Source organism: Jaculus jaculus, chromosome 13, assembly GCF_020740685.1.
Source record: "Jaculus jaculus isolate mJacJac1 chromosome 13, mJacJac1.mat.Y.cur, whole genome shotgun sequence".
NCBI lineage: Eukaryota > Metazoa > Chordata > Mammalia > Rodentia > Dipodidae > Jaculus > Jaculus jaculus.
The window spans coordinates 28513885-28530264 of NC_059114.1; the positions used below are offsets into that span (position 1 = coordinate 28513885).

Below are 16380 nucleotides of genomic sequence, written 5' to 3' on the forward strand. Positions count from 1 at the left end.
CGAGAGGTCTGGATGGCCCCTCTCCAGGGAGGACAGGGGCCCTCTCCAGAGCCCTAAATAGGGCACCTGAGCCCCACCCAGTCCTTAGCAAAGCCTTGGGGTTCCAGGCCTTGCTTCAGGAGCTTAAACAAGATCTCATCCAAATTCTTTAGTGTTTAATGGAGCAATAGGACCAAAGCATGTGAGTGGGGCTATGGTGTGGTGGTATTCCTGGAAGCCATGGGAATCAGAGGGTGAAGCCTTAGACAGGGTGCAGAGTACATCCAAGTCAGGAACCAGGCGTAGGAAGAGGGCCAGAGGGGAAGTGTATGGGATGTCACACTAAGAATCAAGAACTCAGTCTCTCACAGAAGAACAGATCACCTGGTCAGGATCCTAGGCTGAGAGAACAAAAGTTTTCACAAACAAATAGGCTTGTAGGGAAAGGGCAGAGCCAAGCTACAAGTGATAGGGCTAGCCAGCTGGAGGCACATGGTGGAGACTTAAGGAGGATTTCTAGGTTTGGCACCAGGGAGATGGACTGCTCCTTGAGGCACTCCAAGCAGGACAGAAGGCAGGAGAATCAAGTTTATAGAACTTAATCTATTTTTCCGGGATTAGCTGGGGTTTGACGTCACAGATGGCAGTCAGGAGTGAGGCTGTGCAGACACAGAGGGTGGAATCCATCCAAATGCAGTTCAGCTACACTCTGTCTATTAAGTCTGGAAGCTGCTCGAAGCCAGGCCATCAGGAACCTTGACTTTGGAAGCGATAGCAGGAGATAGGGAGCCACATGGGGGGCCTTGGAACTCTCAAGCATACTGGCACCTTTCTGATTGCCCCTGGGTCTCAGCCTCCTGTTCTAGAGAAGTCCCTTTTACTGGTCTCTTCTCCCCAAGCAGGGACCCAGGAAGGTAACAGCAGTAAAGGCTGCTCTATACCTGCCCCCCTTGTCTATCTACATCTGGGGATAAAGGGAGTGACAAAGGGCAGAGGCGAAAACCAGCCCCTAGGTCTGGGCTGGGTGTGGGAGGGGTTGAAGCGGTTCTGGGTGTGTGGGTATGAGATCAGCTTGACCAGCAGTCTCAAGAAGACTCAAGTTTTCCCTTCGCCAGAGCACCACAGCCCTGCTCCAGAGCAGCAGCAATGCCCTCATCTATAACACCTTGGGCTCCCCCCTTCTCTCCCTTCTTCCCTTCTCTCTTCCCCCACTCTCTCTCTCTGGAAACGAAACCCAGAGCTTTGCACTTGTTACGTAGGTATCTACTACTGAGCTACACTCTAGCCCCCGAGAGGGTTTTTCTGAGTAAAGTATGTCAGGGCTAAGAAATAAGCAGGACCCAGATCTATTCTCCATATAAATGAAGAAGGGCTGGGTTTCAAAGGGTGACCCTGACTTCAGGCCTCTCTTTCCCTGGATGTCTTGCCACCATGGAGATAGGCCAGGATCTAGGAGGTTTTGAGCAGACATACAGAGCCCCCATCTCCCTCAGAGCCCTGGGTATTGCTACAATTGTCCAAGTCCACAGAAGGCCATAAATCTTACCACTATGAACCTGAGGTGCCAAGCTGGAGTGACTGCCAAGCCACTGCAGGAACTGTCACCAGATCCCATGGCCTGGCAGACACCTAGGGGAACCACAGGGGTGTGGAGCTCTGCAGGGTATTTCATCTGTAACACCTTACCTATAGGACAGCCTCGAAGCAGCAGCTGGTACAGAGGACCAAATGGCCTTGTAAAGGTGGAGCTCTGCTCACGGACAGCTAGCTGCACATAAGGGAGCCCTGGATCCTACCTCCAGGAATGGCTACCAGCTCTGTAACCTTGACTAGCTCGACAAGGGCACAGAAGGACTGTGTGTGAGAAGCCAAGTCTAGGGCACAGGCACTAACTGGAATTTCCCCTTCCCAGTCCTCTGGAGGACCTGCTATTCATAGCAGCCACCACCACTTGGCTTCTGTTGCACACCAAGAGTGGTTCAAACAAAGCCAGGAGGCTGGGAATCAAGCTCAACTTGCCTAACATGTGCTAAGGCCTGCGTTCAACTTTCAGTACTACAAAAACCAGACAACAAAGCAAGGCCCTTCACACAAAATGCCTCCAGAGACAGCCATGACAAGAAAAACACAATTCTACAGAAGACGTGGGGCTTGCTTGGGGATCTTCCATTCTTACTCTTCTTTTCTTTTCTTTCTTTCTTTCTTTTTTTTTTTCTTTTTTTGAGGTAGGGTTTCACTCTAGCCCAGAATGACCTGGAATTCACTATGTAGTCTCAGGGTGGCCTCAAACTCACAGCGATCCTCCTACCTCTGCTTCCCAAGTGCTGGGACTAAAGGCGTGCATTCTAGTGGCTCATGTTTTAATCCCAGCACTTGGGAGGCAGAGGTAGGAGGATCGCTGTGAGTTTGAGGCCACCCTGAGACTACACAGTGAATTCCAGGCTAGCCTGGGCGAGAGTGAGACCCTACCTCGAAAATCCAAAAAGAAAAAAAAAGAAAAACCATGAGCCACTAGTGCTGAATACTCCACATACTTTGACTGCAAAGTCACAGAGAACTCCTGCTGGAGCTGAGCTGAAAACCTCCTCCATGTAGACCAGCTGACAGAAAGCTAGAAAAAGCTATGCAGCTCCATGGGAGAGAGAGAAGTCATCAATAGAGGTAAACAACAGTGGACACTGCAAACCTTAAACTTGGCCAGGCAGGTCAAATGAGCCAACAGGTACAATGGTGGCATGTCCTCTAACTGGACTAGAGGCCTGCTCCACAGGAGGGAATACAAGCCTGATACTGAAAACCTATGATGGGAAAAACCATGAGCCCTAGAGGTGTAACACCTGCTGGTGTCTGGCTAAGTGTATAGTACTATGTTCACCAAGCTGCCTGGGAAACACTTCTCTGAATGTTCATATCCATATATTAATGCTACTCTTACTTTTGGTTAGAGAAGCTTCTCTTTTCAGATGGTAGTGACCTTGGGATGACTCAGAAAGCACCATGGTGCTGAGAAGAAGTGACAGAGGAGTGCTTAGCACTGAAATACCTCTACCACATCCTCCAAGTATCAGTGTCCATTGCGGAAAAGGTGGCAGAAAGAATGTAAGAGCCAAAGGAAGGGTAGGACTCCTTACAATGTGCTCCTCCAGGCACAAAATGGCCTGGATAACCATGACCTCACAGTGCCTGGCACTACCTACACAAGACTATCATAACAGGAGGAAAAGATGATGACATCAAAATAAAAGAGACTGATTGAGAGGGGAGGGGTATGATGGAGAGTGGAGTTGCAAAGGGGAAAGTAAGGGGTGGTGGTGGAGAGATTACCATGAGTTATTGTCTATAAGTATGGAAGTTATCAATAAAAATAAATTAATTAAAAAACCATGAGTCACCACTCTTTTTGCTTTAACACACTGATCCACCTCTCCAGCCCCAATTTTTACCCTTTTCCCCTCATCAGTAGCAGGCCAACCATCTTCCAGTCTTCAGGGGGCTTGCTAGCTCAAGAAAAGGGCCTCCCTCTAAAAGGCAGTCCTTCACTTCTGGGCTTTTAAGACACAGGGCCCTGAGATGCCTGGAGGCTAGGAGCACCTCCAGGCATGAAAGTCTAAGGTGGACCATTTGTTGAAAGTTGTTAAAAGTTGGCTGTGCTGCAGTTCCTGCCCCCAGCACCCGCCCCCCCCCCCCAGCTCTATCTGGGAAACCCAAGCTTTAGGGAAGTATTCAGAGTTCCTAAGGGAAACGGTTAAGATTTTTACCGGGGGCCGCTTATTCCAAAAACAGGCAAAAATCCTGTGATGATGAGACAGATGAAGGGTGCTCAACTCTCCCTGCAGTGTAAGCATTGTTTAAAAGCACTTTTTTTTTTTTTTTTTTTTGCCAGGCATGGTGGCACACACCTTTAATCCCAGCATCCAGGAGGCAGAGGTAGGAGGATTGCTATGAGTTCGAGGTCAGCCTGAGACCACATAGTGAATTCCAGGTCAGCCTGGGCTTTTCCAACTTTTTCCACCTCGGGAAAAAAAGAAAAGAAAAGAAAAGAAAAGAAAAAGTAGAAAAACAGAGGCAACTTTACCCTGACTACTTCGGCCTACAGAGAGCTAAGGCACCTGCTCCTGAGTCCTGCACAAGAGCTGTGGCACTAGAGGGCGCCACCTGCTGCTGCTCGGCCTGCCTGCTGCTGTCAAACACCCAGAAGCTGCCAAACCAGCATCTTAAGAGCTTTTCCTCAGCCACCCAGTTTCCATCCAATACAGCAAAAGATGGGATTGGTGACAATTACTGTGACATGTAATGATGCTAATGCTCACTAACTGTGAGCTTGATTGTGGATGCACACTTCTCTGAGTCACCCTGCTCAAGGGGTTAAGGCAACACCTCAAAAAGGTCCAGCTCCTGCAATCCCACTACACTGATCCAGTTCCTACACTTTCCACTTTCAATTTTGGACCTTCTCTCCCCAGTTTCTACTGCTTCAAATTCCCTTCATCATGCTGGCATTACAACAGATAGGGTGTCACTGTTCCTCCTGAAGGCCAACTTGGACACTGGATTCCATCCCCTCTTGTTATTCAGGAACCTTCTCCAGCAGCACTCCCTTAGTCCTGGCAGTTTTTGTCTCTCTACTGGAAATCCCCACACATCCTCTGCCACCCATCATCATTCAGCTATGGGAATAGCTACCACATCTTCAATAATCAAAAATCAAAACCTTGAATTGTGGCCTCCCTAAACTTGGCACCATCTCATTTCTTTGCTCCTCTTTCTGCAGTTCAATACTTTCTATTCTTCCCCATGGCCCTCCCCTCCACACACACACATAGTCTCTATTCAACTCACTCTAACCCCCACATTCCACTGAAATTGCCTTGGCCAAGGGCATCAGTGGCCTCCCTGTGGCTAATGGGTGGCTTGCTGATCCTCATCAGACACTGCCTTTCCTTAATTACTACATTGAACAGGTGTGGACCCAGCTCTGCTATAGGTACCCCTTCAGCTTGAAGCAGATGGGCATAGGCCTGGACAGCTCCTTACTCCTTACACAGCTAAGCCACCCACTAACATCATTCAACTAGAGCCCACTAGATGCAGGATTGCAGTGACTCATTCAGCGGCAGGTTCTACTTTTCTTTCTGTTTCAAAACCAACTGGTGGTGTAAAGCCTGCAAGTAGCCCTATGGGGTTCACCTCAGTCTAGAAAGGTAAGAACCCCATTGGTAGAGTTTCAGGAGCTGGGGATCCTAAATCCTGTCCCTTAAACTCTCCCTGCTCATGAGATCAGAAAGGGAGCTGATCCAAGGATCTGGGCTGCCACTAGGCATCACGAGGAGAGCACTGAAACCTGTTAGCTCTGAGACACTGCCCAATGCTCCCAGATTGTGATCCACAAAGCACCAGCACAACTAAGGGGTGAGAGACTCAGTTCCCATCCTAACATGTTTCTCCCCCAATTCTTTATGGTACTGTGAGGAGGATGTAAGAGAAAACAGTTTGTTCTGAGTCCTCCCCTCCCACTTGGAGGGCATTATCAGGGTGAAGGGCTATTTCCTCAAGATTGTACCAGAGCCTCATTGAACTCAAACAACAGCCCCACTCTGCTGCCGCACATTTAGAAAACCCAACCATTCTGCCAGACCCCTTGGCTTACAAATCTTGTTATTTTCCGCACTCAGGCTACTACTTTGAGTCAGGAATACTGTCCCATAGCTTTATATGCAGAAGCTCAGCTAGCTTAGTCAGTAGAATATAAGACTCTTATGCTATGGAGATGTAATTCACATACTATGCAGTTCACCCTTTAAAGTCGTTTTTACTGTATTCAGAGTTGCACAACCATTACTGCTATCTAATTATGAGCTGGGTGTTATCTGTCCCACCAAGCCCTAAAGGTGGACATGCACAGCAGCAGTCCATCATCAAATGGTAGTTATATATATGTGATTAGCCTTGAGCAGGTCCAGAGAGTACAAGTAAATTACATGAAGATGTTGCACAAGTACCTATGGTTCCTACTCCTGTTACAATGCTTTCTGTCCCCAAGCAGGTGCCTATGGTATCATGGGGTATGCTCTATGATCTAATGACTAAGGTGAAGAGGACAAGGGCATGGTTTACAGATGTAGGTACCTCCCAGAAGTGGACAACTGCAGCATTAAAGCTCCCTTCTGGGAAAACCCTTAAGGACTGTGGTGAGAAAAATCTTTACTATGGGCAGAACTTGTAAGTATACCATGGCTGCTGTGCATTTGGCTTAAAAGGAAAAATGGCCAGATGTGTGGAAATTTTATATATATTCTTCACCCACAAAGAAACCCTGTATTCATTAGCAATCACTCCCTGTTCCATATCTCATCCTACTCCCTGGCACCATGACATCCACTAATCTACTTTCTGTTTCCAGGGACGTGTTTGGAACATTTCCTATAAATGGAGTCACACACTATGTAGCCTATTCAGTCTGGATTCTTCCCCTCAGCATTGTGTTTTCAAGGTTCATGTTGTAGCATGTAGGGGCTTCATTTGTTTTTACAACTGAATAATGTTGTACTGCATAGTGATGACCCCATTTTTATAAACGAGGAGACTTGGTGTCAATAAGATACCATTCTCTCAATCACTCCTTACCCTGACCTGTGTGTTGGGGAGGGGGGATAAATAAGAATAAAGTATGGCCAGTGGAGGAGTCAGGTTTATCTTATTGTTCATCAGGATATACAGACAGCTTGAGAACTGAACCAACATCCCCTCATCTGGCCTCCATCTATATAAACATACTCTTAGCACTGATAATAGCATTAGATGGTTGACAAATGCTTTTAGCATCTGCACCCTTGCTTTCAAACACAATCTTTTGGAGTGGAAGAGGCAAGGGTGTCTCCAGTTTTTGGAAGGAATCAAGGCTACTAGAGTTGAAGTGGCATGTATTCAGGCTGTGGATATTTACTGATGGATAAACAGTGACTGCACACCACATTGAAATGGTAGTCTTAAGGCTTTTTCACAAAGATGGAATACTTACATAAATAATTTTAAAAGGACTGGGCTGGGCGTGGTGGCACATGCCTTTAATCCCAGCACTCGGGAGGCAGAGGTAGGAGGATCACCATGAGTTCGAGGCCACCCTAAAATTACATAGTTAATTCCAGGTCAGCCTGGGCCGGAGTAAGACCCTACCTCGAAAAACCAATAATAATAATAACTATTATTATTATTAAATTAAATTTAAAAAGGGAGGTACTGGGAAAATGGCTTACTTGGTAAAGTGTTTATGGTTTATGGCTTAGCCTGAGTTCAGATCCTCAGCAATCACATAGAATCCAGGCATGGAAGCATGTACCTGTTAATTTCAGCACTGGGGAAGTAAAGACAGGAGAATCCCTAGGGCTTGATGGCTAGCTAGCCTAATAGGTAAGCTCCAGGTTCAATTATAGACCCTCTATCAAAAAATAAGATGGAGGGGCTGGAGATTTGGCTTAGCAGTAAGGCCCTTGCTTGCAAAGTCTAAGGACCTAGGTTCAATTCCCCAAGTACCCATGTAAGCTGGATGCACAAGGTGGCACATGCACTTGGAGTTAGTTTGTTTGCAGTGGCTAGAGGCCCTGGTGCAGCCTCTCTCATCTGCCTCTTTCTTTCTCTCTCAAATAAATAAAAGAAAAAAAAAAGTGGAGAGAGATTGAAGAAGACAACTGATATCAACTTCTGGCCTCTACAAGTACACATGTGCAGGCCTATCTGTACCCATACCTGTACCTAGACACATACATGCAAACCATATATAAATATAAACATGCAAAATAATTTAATTGAGGATTTTCCTGCTCTGCCAAAAAACTCCAAATGCATGTAATATGTGGGTACTAGAGAATTGAACCAGGGTCGTTAGGCTTTGCAGGCAACAGCCTTAACCACTGAGCCATTTCTCCAGCCCCATTTAAACCCTTTTCTGCCTTTTAATTCTTTAATCAGCAGAGAAAATGAACCAGTACCCCTAGACAGTCTAATCTTTGGGGGCTCAGTCAAGGATTTACAACCACCAACTCATCTCAAGGTCAGTATGAACCAAGTTAAAATGGCAAGGAAGTTGAGAGAATGACTATTGAGGTCCAGCATCTCTTTTGCTCTCCTGACCTGGAGGAACATAGCTGAATTTCAAACTGGTTTTCTTTCCCTCTTTTTCATGAAGTTTTCCTCACTGTCCTCATGAGCCAGTGGTCCAGAATTCATGAAGTTTGCAAAGATTGGGGCCCACATGGGCAAAACCCTGTGAGCAGTGGGGCTAACTCCACATGGCATCCACACCCTGCAAAGCTGTGACCCAAACTAGGCATCATATGGTAGCAACAGGGTGGGGGCAGAAAGACACCACAGCCAGGGACCATGTGGCTGTGACTTGCTTGGAAGATCTTAGTTGGATGGAAGGCTGAGACAGGTTCATCTGCTCAGTCTTACAAAGTCTACCACCTAAAGCCTGAAAAACAACCAACTGGGGACTGAACCAATGGCTAAATGGTTATAGATACTTGCTAGTGACTGTGTCTGTCTGATATTTTCTGTTTTTTCCAGGTTTTAGAATAAGATTTTTTTTACCTGAGTCTATCTTCTGGTTTCTGTACTGCATTATAGTATGGTTTTCTTTTCTTTTCCTTTCCTTTCTTTCTTTCTTTTCTTCTTCCCCTCCTCCTCTTCTTCTTCTTCTTCTTTTTTTTTTTCCAAGGTAGGGTCTCACTCTAGCTCAGGCTGACCCGGAATTCATTATGCAGCCTTAGGGTGACCTCGAATTCATGATGATCCTCCTACCTCCCAAGTGCTGGTATTAAAGGTGTGCACCACCATGGTCAGTTCTTTTTTTAAAAAAATACTTATTTAAAAAAAAATACTTATTTAGAGCCAGGCGTGGTGGCGCACACCTTTGATTCCAGCACTCAGGAGGCAGAGGTAGGTAGGACTGTGGTGAGTTGGCAGCTACTCTGAGACTACACAGTGAATTCCAGGTCAGCCTGGCCTAGAGTGAGACCCAACTCGAAAAAACAAAACAAAAACAAAACAAACAAAAAAACTTAGTTAGTCATTTGCAAGCATAGAAAGAAGACAGACAGACAGAATGGGCATGCTAGGGCATCCAGCCACTGCAAACAAACTCCAGATGCATATGCCACTTTGCACATCTGACCTTATGTGGGTACTGGGGAATTGAACCCGGTTGTTAGGCTTTGCAGGCAAGTGCCTTAACCGCGGAGCCATTTCTGCGGCCCCAGTATGGTTTTCTTTTTAAAAATATTTTACTTTTGTTTATTAATTTGAGAGAGAGAAAGAGGCAGAAAGATAGAGAGAGGGAGTGAGGGGGAGAATGGGCATGCCAGGGCCTTTAGCGACTGCAAACGAACTCCAGACACATGCGTGACCGAGTATAGTTTTCTTAATCCAGGCAGCCCAACAGAAAAGAATGTATACTCCAGAGGGTTTTTTTTTTTTCTTTTCTTTTTTTGGTCTGTTTGTCAGTACTGCTTCAGACTAAGGTGTGCGGTGTGCTAACAGGCTAAATATGTGAATGTGCGACGGAGAAGCACTGCTCCAAAAAATATCAGTCATAGATCCTTAACAGACAAGCAAATAGTCACATGGGTAAGGATCTAAATCTGCAGACCCTGTTTAAAGCGCCACTGGTTAAAAAAAAAAAAAAAAAAAAGTAGGCCCTTTAGGATCCCATCAGTAAGAGTCTAAATTCATAGACCCTGGATTTTGGGTCCCATTGATAAGTACTTAAATCCATAGACCCTGGGAAGCAGAGAAATGAAACAAACTGCAAGATCACACTGCAGTTCCAACCCAGACAAACCTTTTGAAGGCTTATTATGAAGGCTCTGGTCATGGAATTAGGTATAAAGCACACAGAGATGTCTTTTTGTACAGGAGCTAAAGCTCTACTAGAGATGTCTAGATGGGATTCCCTCTCACCCGACCTGAATGGAATTACAACTCGGCAGAAGGTGGGGAGCAACTGACAGTCTACCGCCAGGCTCTGATGGCAGGTCTCAGGGGGGCTGCTCGCCGCCCCGCGAATCTGGCTAAGGTAACCTCCCTCTATTTTTTTAGAATGCTTGATGGAGGCTTCCCGGAGATATACTCCTTTTGACCCTACTTCTCCGGGTCAACGTCTGGAGGGTTTACAAAATCTAGCTTTGACAGACATAATTAAGAAAACTAAAAAGGTTTATCATAAGAGAGAGAAAAAAAGATAAGAAAGACAGAGAAACAAAGAAAGCAGAAGAGAGAGAAAATAAATGGGAAAGGAGACAAAAAAAAGGAACTTAAGTAGGATATTGGCTGCAGTGATAGGAGAAAAAAAAAAAAAAGAGCATCAGGATCAGGAAGAAACAGCCAGGGTACCTGGACAACAAGCAAACAAGAAAAAAGGAACCTGAGGGCTTTAGGAAGCCCCTTGAAAAGGATCAATGTACATATTGCAAGGAAAGAGGATGTTGGGTTCATGAATGCCCCAAAAAGAAAGAAACTGGGAAGGAATTTTTCAATGTTGGGACATAGAGTGCTTGTTAAAAATGCCTTTTGAGTGGTACTTAGATCAGAATGTTAAAGTATGTAGATAAAGGTGTGCGGATGTAAAAAAAAAAAAAAAAGAAATTCTCAGGCTGAAGTATGTTGGGATAGTTTGCTTGAGTTTTATCAAATTTAAGTCATGGGCAAAACATAAAATTGTTTTATGTTAATAAAAATTTCTGTGGTGCATGAAATCAATAACTATCAAGCTTAAGCCAAAATCATTAGTTGTCAAATAATGTTTTTTTTCTTTCAAAAAGATTTATCAAGGGTTATATTAATATTTAGCTAGCTGTTTGGGTTCAGAAAAGACCAGATTCCACTTTGTTGTATGTAAAGTAACTGTCTCAATTTTGGCATCTTAAGTCCAGTGCTTATAACAAAATTAATCCTTAAGACATATTCCCTACTTTAGGGCACAGCCTCATGCTCTAACAATGGTCCTCATCTGAGAAAAAAGGAAAAAAAAATTCAAGCTCCATGGTTCTGTTTCCAATGTTCTCTGGGTAATTCGTACCCACACAGGTATCTGAACTAATCAAAGATGTTTTCACACAGGTGCTAAGACCTTATACTGTCTTACTTGTTTTCTAGGTTAAATAAGTTAAGTTTGTAAATCAACTGGTACTGTTTTCAAGACTGATAACAGGTTCTGCCTATACTTATAAATGTTGGATATTTAAAATGGGAGATGTGCCTACTTTCTATACCTCAGATATATGGCTTATGCTACCACAGTACAACAAAAATTTTAAAGATAAGACAAAATGATTTTAGAAGCCCTGTGCCATTCTTTAGTTAAGTCTATTTCAGTAATTAAATGTGCTCTATATGTGTGTACATCCAAGCTGATGTAACTTCCTTTCTAAGTGTGTTAATCACCTATGTAGAAGCCAAAGCCAATTGGAATCATCGGAGTAAAAAGTGTCAATATTTTGGCCTGTGCTCCCATGTCATGAGGCCACTGGAGATGATGGGACACTTCTACACTGGGCCCCAGGTAAGTCACCTGTCTTCCTGAGCAAGGAGGATATGGAGACCCAAACAAAACTGGTGTACAATGTGAAACAGGAGAGTCACAATTGAGGAGCAATCAGTCCTCCTGACTTCCCAAAGAAGGGAAAACTACTTGGCCAGCATGGCCCTGACTCATATTAACAGGCAAAAGACACCAGTAAGCTATGGGGCTACTCCTGTGTCCCTAAAGTCTCTTTGGAGAGCCATTGATGACCTCCAGATTAATCCTTAATTAACTTTTGGCTATCTGCATGGTCTTAAACACTCAGAGAGAAATGTATAACCAAAGATAAAAAAAAATAGCTTAAATATATAAATGGCCTATTAAGTAATACAAGAGCTATTCAAGAGGAGATATAAATAAGTTCTGAGACCAAAAAATATATATATTTGTATAGCCTTTAATGGCACCCAATAGCTCTTTATTGTCAAGATTAAATGTTATTGATATGTTTCTGATAACCCTGCAAACATCTCACCTGTTTTACAAGCCATGTTAAATACTTTGGTGTCATTTAATAAACAGTTCTGAAAGAAAATCTCAGCCAACTCATCCTCAGATGGTCCTGAGATGATCCAAGCCTGTCTACCTGGATTCCCTCGACCTACAAAAAGACCAGTTTGCTGTGTGCTCACTTCTCAGTAACTCCTTCCTTTTATTCTTTCTTTCCAAAGTTCTCTTTCAAGATTATCTTCCTACACTCTGTGGTACATTGAAATAGTTCCCCTCTCTGGGAGAGATTCTCTAACTGCAACAAGTCTCCACTTCGTGTCCTGTTCAGCAGGAAGTAGTAAATGATCTGATGTCTTCGACCCAGTCCCCTAAAGCAGCTGGAGTGTCTTCTCATGAGAGGGAGAAACAAAAGGGGAATAGACTGTCTACACATACCTTGTTTCGTCCCACCATTCCTAAAGGACCCCCAAGCTCTGCTGATCTTATTGTTTCCTTGGTCAATGCCTCCTTAGAGGCTATCCATAATACTAGTAATCCTGCCTACCAGGAATGTTGGATTTGTTTCTCTCCAATATCTCCCTTTTATGAGGGAATTGCCATCCTTACATCTTCTGTGTCTACTAACAGTGTAGAGGGATTATTCTGGCACTCTGCCCCAGAGGGGGGTATTACTCTTACGTCCATTTTTGGCCTCGGACTGTGTCTATTAGGCCCTGATATGCTCCCTCCTCTGACTCTTGAACCGGTATGCAACCAAACTACTATTATCAATGACTCCTTTATATATACTAAAGCCCCTAGTAACTCCTATCTTGCTTGTTCCACGGGGCTGACTCCCTTTATTGTCAACAAGGACTTTTTACAGACTAAGGACTATTATGTTGTAGTTATAGTTTTGCCACGATTTTTCATTCATGATTCTGAAAGTTTTACAACTACTATAGATCAAGGCATTGCCATTAGACCAAAAAGAGAGCCTTTAACTGCCCTCACCCTGACTGTGCTCCTGGGACTTGGTGTTGCAGGAGCAGGAACAGGCATTGCCTCGCTGGTAACCTCCCAACAGCACTTTACACAACTCAGTGCCTTAGTGGACAGAGATCTTAACCTCATACATGAGGGGATACAAGATCGCAAAGACTCTTTGGCCTCGCTCTCTGAGGTTGTACTTCAAAACCGGAGGGGGCTAGATTTGGTATTCCTAAAGGAGGGTGGACTTTGTGTGGCTCTAAAGGAGGAATGTTGTTTCTACTCTGATAAGACTGGCTTGGTACAAAACAGTCTTAACAAAATAAAAAGAAATCTAGAAGACAGAAAGAGAGCCCGAGAACAACAAGAGTCATGGTACAAAAGTTGGTTTTCTACATCTCCCTGGCTAACTACTTTGCTTCCTAGTCTTTTAGGCCCTTTTGTTGGATTCCTTTTGCTTATCTCCTTTGGCCCCTGGGCCTTCAGACGACTAACCAGTTTCATTAAGAATCAGGTGGACGCCGCCATCAAGCCGGTGGAAGTCCACTACCATCGCCTGGCAACTGAAGAAGTCTCCGCCACATATGCAGCCAAAGAACCTGCCGGCCCTCCCCCTCAACCCTTAGACTTTACCACCCTACAAAAACCCTCCTTTCAGTGGAAATTCTGGTCCCGTCCCTCCATGTGATGGTTCAAGTCTCTGTGATCCCCCTCCCACTATTGGCTACAAAAAGAACTTCAAATGCTGCTTAAGGTCATCTTCTTAACATACAAGGTCCGTCCTTTGGGATCCCGGGAGGACCCTATCGGCTTATTCTAAGGGAGAGGTGCATTGCGCTGCCACAAAGTGAGTGACCTGGTAAGTCAGTGACGGAACAGGTGACTAAGTCTTGGCCCACCTAAGACAGGGCGACCTCGCTGAGAGGAGGCCGACCCAATGACGGGTAAGGGCCTAGCATTGCCTTTCTAACAGGCTCAGGTCCCATTTGTGCCCCTACTGTCGGGATCACTCTAGACACTCTGGCCACAGAAACATCGTGCCAAAATGATATAATGGCTTTGTCTGATCCCTGGGGGACGCTTGCCTCCCTGTTTAACATCCTCAGGGCTACCCTGGGACCCACTGAACGTGACAAACAATTGGCACTAAAACCTAAATGTTGTTAACATGTGACCAAGGGCATCGCAATGACTGCCTCACTTGCCTCATTTTTTACATAAGAGAGGGGGAGATGTTGGGGACCACCCTTAAGAAATCTTTCCCTTACCCCCTCCTCCACCCCTGCTGCATTCTGGCTAAAGAATAAACATTCTGCTCTGCGCCTGCAGTATCAAGGCCCCTGAGTTTTGACTTCTCAGAACAACCACAATGTCTCTGGCCTGAGGCCAAGAAGAGTTTGTAACCTTCCACCACCTAGGTCGCCCTGACCCCCTCCCATATGATCCATGCCTTGTGCAAGAAGATTCTGTACTGTCTCACCCTCTACTCCCCTTACCCCTCCCCTACCTAAAACTGACTTTAAAAGATGAGCCTTCTGGCTGAATAAACGACTCTCGACAAGCGTTGTTTGCCTGAGTCCATTCCCCTCTCTCGCCCATTTTCTTTGCAGGCTAAGGTCCTCCTGGTGCCCTCACGAATAACTAGGTCCTGCTGGTCGGGGCAATTCTTGAGTCAAGGTGAGTTAACCCCAAATTAATCTAGTTATAAATGAGACACAAGGGCAGCACCCTGGTTTTTCTTAACCAGGCAACAGTTACTCTAGTATATAAAGAATCTTGACCCCTGGAGGGCATAATACCACCCTTCAGCTTGATCTGTTTTAAGAAAAATGGGCTGAGATCCCCCATGTTCAACCCTTCATCTCCTACCCACTTCCTAAGACCTCCCCCCGCCAAGCAATTTAGGGGATATTGAGAGTGGCAGGATTATGCGGGGTGTGGTGGCTCACACCTTTAGTTCCAGCAATTGAGAGGTGGAAGCAACATGATCAGGAATTAGAGGCTAGCCTGCCTCCAGGCAGTAAAACAGAAGCTCTCTTAATCGCTAAGGCTACCAAATTAACTCTGGGGACATGTCTCATAGTGTCTTAAAACAGATATGTCAGGGGCTGGAGATATGGCTTAGGGGTTAAGCCCTTACCTATGAAGCCTAAGGACCCCGGTTCGAGGCTTGATTCCCCAGTACCCACGTTAGCCAGATGCACAAGGGGGCACACGCATCTGGAGTTCGTTTGCAGTGTGCAGTGGCTGGAGGCCCTGGCGCGCCCATTCTCTCTCTCTCTCTCTCTCTCTCTCTCTCTCTCTCTGCCTCTTTCTCTCCCTGACACTCTCAAATAAATAAAAACAAACAAAAAATATTAAAAAAAAACAGATATGTCAGGACTCTATTCTGAGTTACTTTTTGGAAAAACAATATCCAGATGTTATAAATTTGTGGGGTTTTTTTGTTCATTTTTATTTATTTATTTGAGAGTGACAGAGAGAAAGAGAGAGAGAGAGGCAAATAGACAGAGAGAGAGAGAATGGGCGCGCCAGGGCCTCCAGCCACTGCAAACAAACTCCAGATGCGTGCGCCCCCTTGTGCATCTGGCTAACATGGGTCCTGGGGAATTGAGCCTTGAACCGGGGTCCTCAGGCTTCACAGGCAAGCACTTAACCGCTAAGCCATCTCTCCAGCCCCAAATTTGTTGATAATAATTATTTCAATGTTCTACCTGTACTTACAGGTATTAGATATTTAAAAAAAAAAATAAGCTGGGCGTGGTGGCGCACGCCTTTAATCCCAGCACTTGGGAGGCAGAGGTAGGAGGATTATTGTGAGTTCAAGGCCACCCTGAGACTCCATAGTGAATTCCTGGTCAGCCTGGGCTAGAGTGAAACTTTACCTTGAAAAACCAAAATAGGGCTGGAGAGATGGCTTAGTGGCTAAGGCAAAGCCTAAGGACCCAGGTTTGATTTTCTAGGTCCCATGTAAGCCAGATGCACATGGTGGCGCATGAGTCTGGAGTTCGTTTGCAGTGGCTAGAAGCATGCCCATTCTCACTCTCTCTCTCTATCCTTCTCTCTGCCTCTAATAAATAAATAAATAAATAAATAAAAATCAGAAAAAAAGTCAGGCATGGTGGTGCATATCTTTTATCCCAGCACTCGGGAGGCAGAGGTAGGAAAATTGCCAGAAGTTCGAGGCCACCCTGAGACTACATAGTGAATTCTAGGTCAGCCTGAACTAGAGTGGGAACCTACCTTGAACTCCACCCCCCCCAAAAAAAAATCAGAAAAAAGAATGTGAGCTTATGTGTCACTCTTTAACTAGATGTTTTGCTCAAGACTAAGGTGACCAGATCTGGTCTGTGTCCCACACTCTTCTTTAAAGCTTGTGCAACTGTCCTTCTGAGTGCTTAATAACC

The 16380-nt window shown here is 45.1% G+C and overlaps 1 protein-coding gene across 10 annotated transcripts in view; it reads right to left on the reverse strand.

Annotated features, from left to right (window-relative positions):
• Positions 1 to 16380, reverse strand: part of Pitpnm2 (phosphatidylinositol transfer protein membrane associated 2) — a 200010-nt gene that overhangs the window by 61004 nt on the left and 122626 nt on the right. The window lies entirely within an intron of this gene.